The 7,374-nt window shown below is 40.8% G+C and overlaps 1 pseudogene; it reads left to right on the top strand.

The window, feature by feature from the left end:
* The first annotated feature begins 411 nt into the window (after positions 1-411).
* Positions 412-867, top strand: LOC105714850 (large ribosomal subunit protein uL29-like; annotated as a pseudogene).
* The last annotated feature ends 6,507 nt before the right edge of the window (positions 868-7,374 follow it).

The following is a 7,374-nucleotide window of genomic DNA, read 5'->3' as shown; positions in this document are numbered from 1 at the left end:
TAAACTACCTTACTAAATTTGGATGTTAAATCACAGGTTTAAAAAAATCTCCTCTCATCTTAGTAAATTCTATATAAAGTATACAAGAATAAACTTGCATCCTCCTACGAGATACTGAGATATATTGAGACCCTATTTTATCATTTTGACATTAATTACTAGAAAACTATGAATAAGAAAAATCTATGACAACAGATGGTTATGACTCTGTCCCCACCCAAATCTCACCTTGAATTGTAATAATCCACACGTGACAAGGGCGGGGCCGGGTGGAGATAATTGGATCATGGGGGCAGTTTCCCTCAATAAGTCTCATGAGATCTGATGGCTTTATAAATGGGAGTTTCCCTGCACAAGCTCTGTTGCCTGCCACCATGTAAGACATGTTTTGCTTCTCCTTTGCCTTCCATCATGACTGTGAGGCCTCCCCTGCCATGTGGAACTGTGAGCCCATTGAACCTCCTTCCTGACTTCCTCTTTCCCTCGGAGTGGGCGGCAGCCTGTGCAGCAACGGCCAAGATCAAGGCTTGAGACCTTCGCGAGAAGAAGCAGGAGGAGCTGCTGAAACAGCTGGAAGACCTGAAGGTGGAGCTGTCCCAGCTGCGCGTCACCAAAGTGACAGGCGGCGCGACCTCCAAGCTCTCTAAGATCCGAGTTGCCGGTGTTCTCACGGTTATTAACCCTACTCAGAAAGAAAACCTCAGGAAATTCTACAAGGGCAAGAAATGCAAGCCCCTGGACCTGTGGCCGAAGAAGAAGCGCGACAGGCGCCGCCTGCTCAACAAACACAAGGAGAACCTGAAGACCAAGGAGCAGCAGCGGAAGGAGCAGCTGCAGCCGCTGCAGATGGACGCGGTCAAGGCCTGAGTGGCGCGCTGTCAATAAAGCACCGCTGGCTTGAGGAAAGAAAAAAAAAAAAAAAAAACACCTCTTTTCTTTATAAATTACGCAGTCTCAGGTATGTCTTTATTAGTAGTGGGAAAACAGACTAATACAGATGGAGTAGGGCCATGTTAGTGTAGCAGAAGTCTATTATAAATACAATAAAAGACCTGAATTAATGGAGGAATTTTAGATGTCCTAGAAGTGTGTTTGAAGTGTATCAAAGTCTAAGACTGTACTTTTAAAAGCAGTTGAGCACCTGAGCAGGGTAAGTGACAAATCAGCCTGTTGCTGTAGATAACAGCTAGTTCTCAGCTACAACTGGGCTGGTGCTTGATCAGACATAATAACGCCCACTGATTTGAGCTCAAAAGGATGAAGCTTGCTGAAGATTGATATTCTACCTCAAATCCTTACGTAACGTCAGTGGGGACACAATTCATTTAACCTCAGAAGGACTGGTAATTTATTATAACATTATTCAAAGCATTTTGCAGGACAGTCTCGCTTCCTCCGTTTATTTTTGATAGTAGACTGACAGAATCTTTTTCTCTATCTTCATTTCTTCCCAGGTTCATTCTCCCTTTTCTTTCTCTTCCCTTTTGTTCTGAACAGACAGTTTTAATGTCAAGAGTTGGAGATGGATATGTACTGGTTGTTACCCACTACTCAAAAATCAGACCTGAATAGGTAGTCAGGACATTTCTTAAGCAATATGGAATGAATTTTTTTTCCCCACTAAGTTTAAGCTAATATTTTCCTATGACTGATAAAGAGGGACACTGATAAAGAAAACCCAAAAGTTACCACCAGAATTCATCTTGAGATCTCGTTTTGATGCCCACTTTCCCAAATGTTAAAGGGGTGAATTTCAGAGTTTGACTCTTTGTAACATCTGTGAGAAATATAAAAGAGGCGTGAAATGAAAACAGAGAAATGTGACAGAGAAAAAAATAAGGTCTTGAACTAGACAAAAACAGATTAATCGCCTTCTAAAAGATTCAGAATGAACACGTTTGACCTCCTACCTTGAGCCAGGCAATGAGATAGTCACCTAATATAGGTGAGACAGTGGATACCAAAAAGAATAAAGACTCATAAGTTGTGGCCACTCCCTTTGCCTTCCAAATTCTAAATTCCAAGATAGAATTTGAGCTGGGACTTGAAATATATGGTTTTGACAGTTAGCAATTGGTCAGCCACACCAAAGCAGTAGTATGCATATTACACCTGATGTAATAGACTCAAAAATGTAACTTCGACTCTTGCTCATTTAGAGGCTGATTACCTAGACAGATTTATAGTTTTTAGTCATCCTTGAATGTGAGCTTTTCTTTCACTGTGACAGATTTTCATCATTTCGGGTTTGTACATATTTTGGAAATTTTGTGTAATCTTAAGTACTTTGCTTATTACAGCTAAAACTGGTTCTCCCAGCCAAAGTAATTTCCTCCCTCCTCTGTGCTTCCACAGAACTCTGTTCACACCTTTATAGAGCATAGATTACACTGTATATTAATTATCTGTTCTATTCTGGCTCCTTCACTGAGTGAGAACTCCTTGCAGAAAGTGATTATATTTTCTTGAGACAGGAAAACATTTTGGTCAGGCATTGAACTCTCCAGTCCTTCTTCCCAAGTTCAAATTTTTATTTCCTATCTTGCTGTATAACCTGAGGCAAGTTATTTGTTAACCTCTCTCTGTTTCAGTTTCTTCCCTTGAATAATAATAAATCTACCTCATGGGGATGTATTGTGAACGTTAGATTAGATATATATGGTACTTTCTACGGCGCTTAGCACATGTGAAGGATCAATAAATGCAGGCTGTGACCCCGTAGCCCACATTCCTACCATATGGTAAGTATTTAATACAACTTCATAAAAATATTAAGTTAACAAATAATTTTACAAGAGCTGCCTAGGTTGGGGAATAGTTTTAGTCTACTTCTCCTGTCAAAATATCCTTTAGATAAAAAGAGAAACCCCTTTCAGACATTCCGTGACGCTGGAGTGAGTCACTCATTTCCCTTTGGCTTGGTGGGGAAATGATGGTAACTGTTTCTTCCTCATCTTGTCCAGAAACTGCTAGACCCAGCTGAGAACTGAAGACAGGGAGTGATAGTCGAGGTGCAGCTGAAAGGGTCCCTGGCCTTGCAGTTCTCTGGGGGCTGTGAGCACATTTTACACGCTGGCGCTTTACTAAACACTTCACATGTATTAACTCATTTAATCCATACAACAAATCCTTGAGGTTAGTGTTACAAGCTTCATTTCACAAGCGAGGAAATTGCAACACAGAGAGTTGAAGTAACCAGCTCCAGATCACACAGCTACTAAACGGCAGAGCTGGGAAGAGAACAAAGGCTGTTAACAGAGTTTGTGCTTAAGATCAGTACCCAAGACTGCTTCCCTGATTACCTTGATGTCACTATTTCCCTGTTGTGTGGAAATCCTGTCACGGCAGGTTTTCTTATCTTCCTCTCCAACCAAACTGTGGGCCTCTTGTTGGTATGGCCCACACACCCCCTGATTCCCCAGCTCCTGTCATTGTGCCTGGCACACAGTGTGTATTTAATACAATTGAGGAAATGGATGAATTATTGCACACATTGAAAGCAGAGCTTTAGGCAGAAGATACTTTGTTGGATTTATGTGAAGAGATGGAAAGCAGAGGAATCAGGTCTGCATCCATTTCCTCTAACTGATCGAGCTCCCAGCACAAGACACCTCACCTCTTCTAAATCCAATGGCTCTGTGATGATGAAACTGGAGTCTTCCTTTCCATAACCCTCATCAAAACATTTCAAACAAATCACCAGATGGGAATCATTTAGCTTGCCTTTCGCCACGTTGGTTTCAGAATTCCATAAGGACGTTCATTTCAGACTCTAAACAGCCCCTTTGCCCATTTGTTCCCCACTGGCAAGGTTTAACTTTCCCAAACGTTACCCTTCATGGTAACTGAGGCCCCATACGTCTGCAGAACTCTCCCAAAAGAAACAGTCCTCCACAGTTGAAGATATATTACGTCTAAGGATTGAGCTTATGAAAGTCTACCAAAAGAACTCTTTCGTGCACAGGTCTTCACAGCACAATTACATCAGGAACTGAGGTGCTTTTTCTGCCTTGAGTGACTTCTCTCCACACGTCTGAGGGCAGAATTGGAGTCTTTACTGAGCTACACTGTTGCCTAAAGATATCATTAAGAATTTAATGGGCTAGGTGTGGTGGTTCACACCTGTAATCCCAGCACTTTGGGAAGCCAAGGCGGGCAGATCATGAGGTCAGGAGTTTGAGACCAGCCTGGCTAACATGGTGAAACCCTGTCTCTACTAAAAATACAAAAATTAGCTGGGCCTGGTAGTGCATGCCTGTAATCCCACCTACTGGGAAGGCTGAGGCAGGAGAATGGCTTGAACCCAGGAGGCAGAGGTTGCAGTGAGCCAAGATAGCACCACTGCACTCCAGCCTGGGTGAGAAAGCAAGACTCCATCTCAAAAAAAAAAAAAAAAAAAGAATTGAATTGAATAAAAGACCAGGCATGGCAGCTCACCCTGTAATCCCAGCATTTTGGGAGGCCAAGGCAGGTGGATCACTTGAGTCCAGGTGTTCGAGACCAGCCTGGGCAACATGGCAAAATTCTGTCTCTTCAAAAAATTAGCTAGGTGTGGTGGTGCATGCCTGTGGCTGAGGTGGGAGAATCACTTAAGCCCAGGAGGCAGAGGTTGCAGTGAGCCGAGATTGCATCACTGCGCTCCACCCTATGTCCAAAAAAGAAAAAAGAAAAAGAAAAGAAAAGAAAAGAAATGAATAAAGATTGATTGCAGGATATTTTCCTGAAGAATAAAGTTCAGTTGGTAGCCGGGAATTGGAGTGCTTACAACAGGTTTTCTGTGGGCTCAAACTACATTTTCTCAATAATCTCTGTCACTTCATCTGAGAAATCATCTGAGCCATCCCTGCTCAGGTTAAGGTTTTATTTCTTTCCAACTTCCTATGGCCACACACCTGTGACACAGAATTCTCTCTAAACAACATACGCCTACACATTTACACATACAGACACACATACAGACATAGACATGCACACTTATACACACACGCACACACACACACACATACACACAGACTGTCATCTGTTTCAAAACTAGATCTAGGGCTCACTCAAGTAACTTTCATACACTTGAACAGAAAGCGAAGAAATTTGCACAGTTTAGTAGTGTGTGCATTCTTTGGGCCACTATATAAACCATTTCTATCATCAGCCTTCATAAAATTGAGTTGTTTTAATGCAACATGAAGAAAGTAAGTCATTGTTACTTAATTTATGAAAAATACCAATTCCTTTTTTTTTTTTAATTGCCCTACTCCTGTATGGCTTACTGACAGTAAAAGATGAAAATGACCTGACCCATTCCTTTCTCCTGGTATCGTCAGCCTTCTTTTGCTCATCAAATATTTATTGACCCTCAATGTGCAGAGCACAGTATACTGTAATACTTCTTACCTATTATTCTGAATAGCCAACTTGGAAATAGAACTAAAAGTGAATCATATTAATAATGAACTAAAACTAATATTCAGGGAGAGGTTGTACGCTAACAGAAAAACTCATGGGACTATCTATATCAGTGGTTTTCTAAAATTTTCTTAACTTCAAAAACTCTTCACATAAAATTTTAATTGGGAGCTCACTATATCAAATGAAGGTCATATTCTAATTGAGGTGGCTGAACTTGAGAAAGAAGTCGAGACTGGCCAGCATATTCAAACCGCTTCGTGGCGTGCAGTCGAGTCTAGTCCTCTTACCCATACCCATAAGAAGTTGTGCTCACCCGCTCAATTGCAGGTTCCCTTATTGTAATAAGCTGTTTTACACTCCCATCAATAGTCTATAGACTTCAAATCTTGGAATCCTGAATCTTTGTTCCTGGCCCCATTTGCCAACAAAATGTCTAATTAGGACAAACGCTGTTCTCAGAATTTACAGCATGTGAGATTGGGTGTGGTGGCTCATGCCTGTAATCCCAGCACTTTGGGAGGCGAAGGCCGGCAAGTCACTTAAGCTCAAGAGTTGGAGACCAGCCTAGGCAACATGGTGAAATCATGTTCTTTGCATCAGTGTGGATGCAGCTGGATGCCATTATCCTAAGAGAAGTAATGCAGGAACCGAAAACCAAATACCTCATATTCTTACCTATAAGTGGGAGCTAAGCACTGAATACTCATGGGCATAAAGAGGGCAGTAACAAACACTGTAGATTATTATAAAAGGGAGGGAGAGGAGGGAGCGAGAGTTGAAAAGCTATTGAGTACTATGCTCATCACCTGAGTGATGAGATCAATCATACCCCAAACCTCAGTATCACACAATATACCCATGTAACAAACCTGCACATGTATCCCCTGAATCTAAAATAAAGGCTTAAATTATAAAATAAAAATAAAGCAATGTGACTGGAGTGGAGTAGAGGTGCAAGAGTGAAGTGCCTACTCAAATAGTATTGAGAAAATGGAAATATTAATATTATATGAAGAAATGTAAAAGTGTTGCGCTACCTTGTACCTTATCTAAACATAGGCTTTAGGTGGATTAAGGACCTAAATCTTAGGTCGTCACAAGAAAATGTACGATACCTTTGTGAAAGAGAGGAAGAAAAGAAAGGAAGATAAGACTGATTATTGACAAGGATATGAGAAGATGGGAACAAGCGGCTGCTGCTGGTTTCGGGTGTAAAACATACAGCCTTTGTGGAAAGAAATGTGGCAAATATTTAACAACATTAAGAATGGTTGTACCTTATGACCCAACAATCCCAACGATGGGTATACCCAGAACATTTCTCCCATGAGTTCACTAAGAAACAAATACCAGCTATGCACAGTGGCACACACCTGTAGTCCCAGCTACTCAGCGGCTGAGGAAGGAGGATCACTTGTGCCCAGGAGTTTGAGTCCAACCTGGACAACATAAAGAGACCCCATATTTAAACAAAAGAACTCAATTGTGGCAGCATTGTTTGTGGTATCAAATATAGAAGTTATCTAGTATCCACCAGAGGGGAATAGATAAGTAAAATGTGGTAAGCTAATAGCCTGGAATACTAAGCCATGGTCAGAGTAAATTAACATATAGCCACACAGATGGACCTAAAAGCACAATATTGAATGAAAATTTCTAGCACAGTACATTGAAGTAAATAAAAATCCATAGATAAAACAGTATTTTCATAATTAAAAACATATCAAATACAGTAGAATAAATGTCTAAGAGGGAGAAAGGTCTGGGGATGACAATTTGGAGTGGAGAAAAAAACATATAATAATAATATATGCAGGAGTTTTGGTATGCATTAATGGTGATAGTATTCTATGAACCAAAGCAATTAAATAAATTTTGCAAACCTGGGGTTAAAAAGTATAACAGAAAAAAAACAGAGAGATGTTGTTGAAGAGATGATGTGATATAGAAAAAATTAACCTGTCCTGC

The sequence above is a fragment of the Aotus nancymaae genome, unplaced genomic scaffold, assembly GCF_030222135.1.
Source record: "Aotus nancymaae isolate 86718 unplaced genomic scaffold, 86718_ANA_hifiasm-v0.15.2.pri h1tg000067l, whole genome shotgun sequence".
Taxonomy (NCBI): domain Eukaryota; kingdom Metazoa; phylum Chordata; class Mammalia; order Primates; family Aotidae; genus Aotus; species Aotus nancymaae.
Note: the sequence above shows the minus strand (reverse complement) of the source record. Positions and strands in the feature narration are given on the sequence as shown.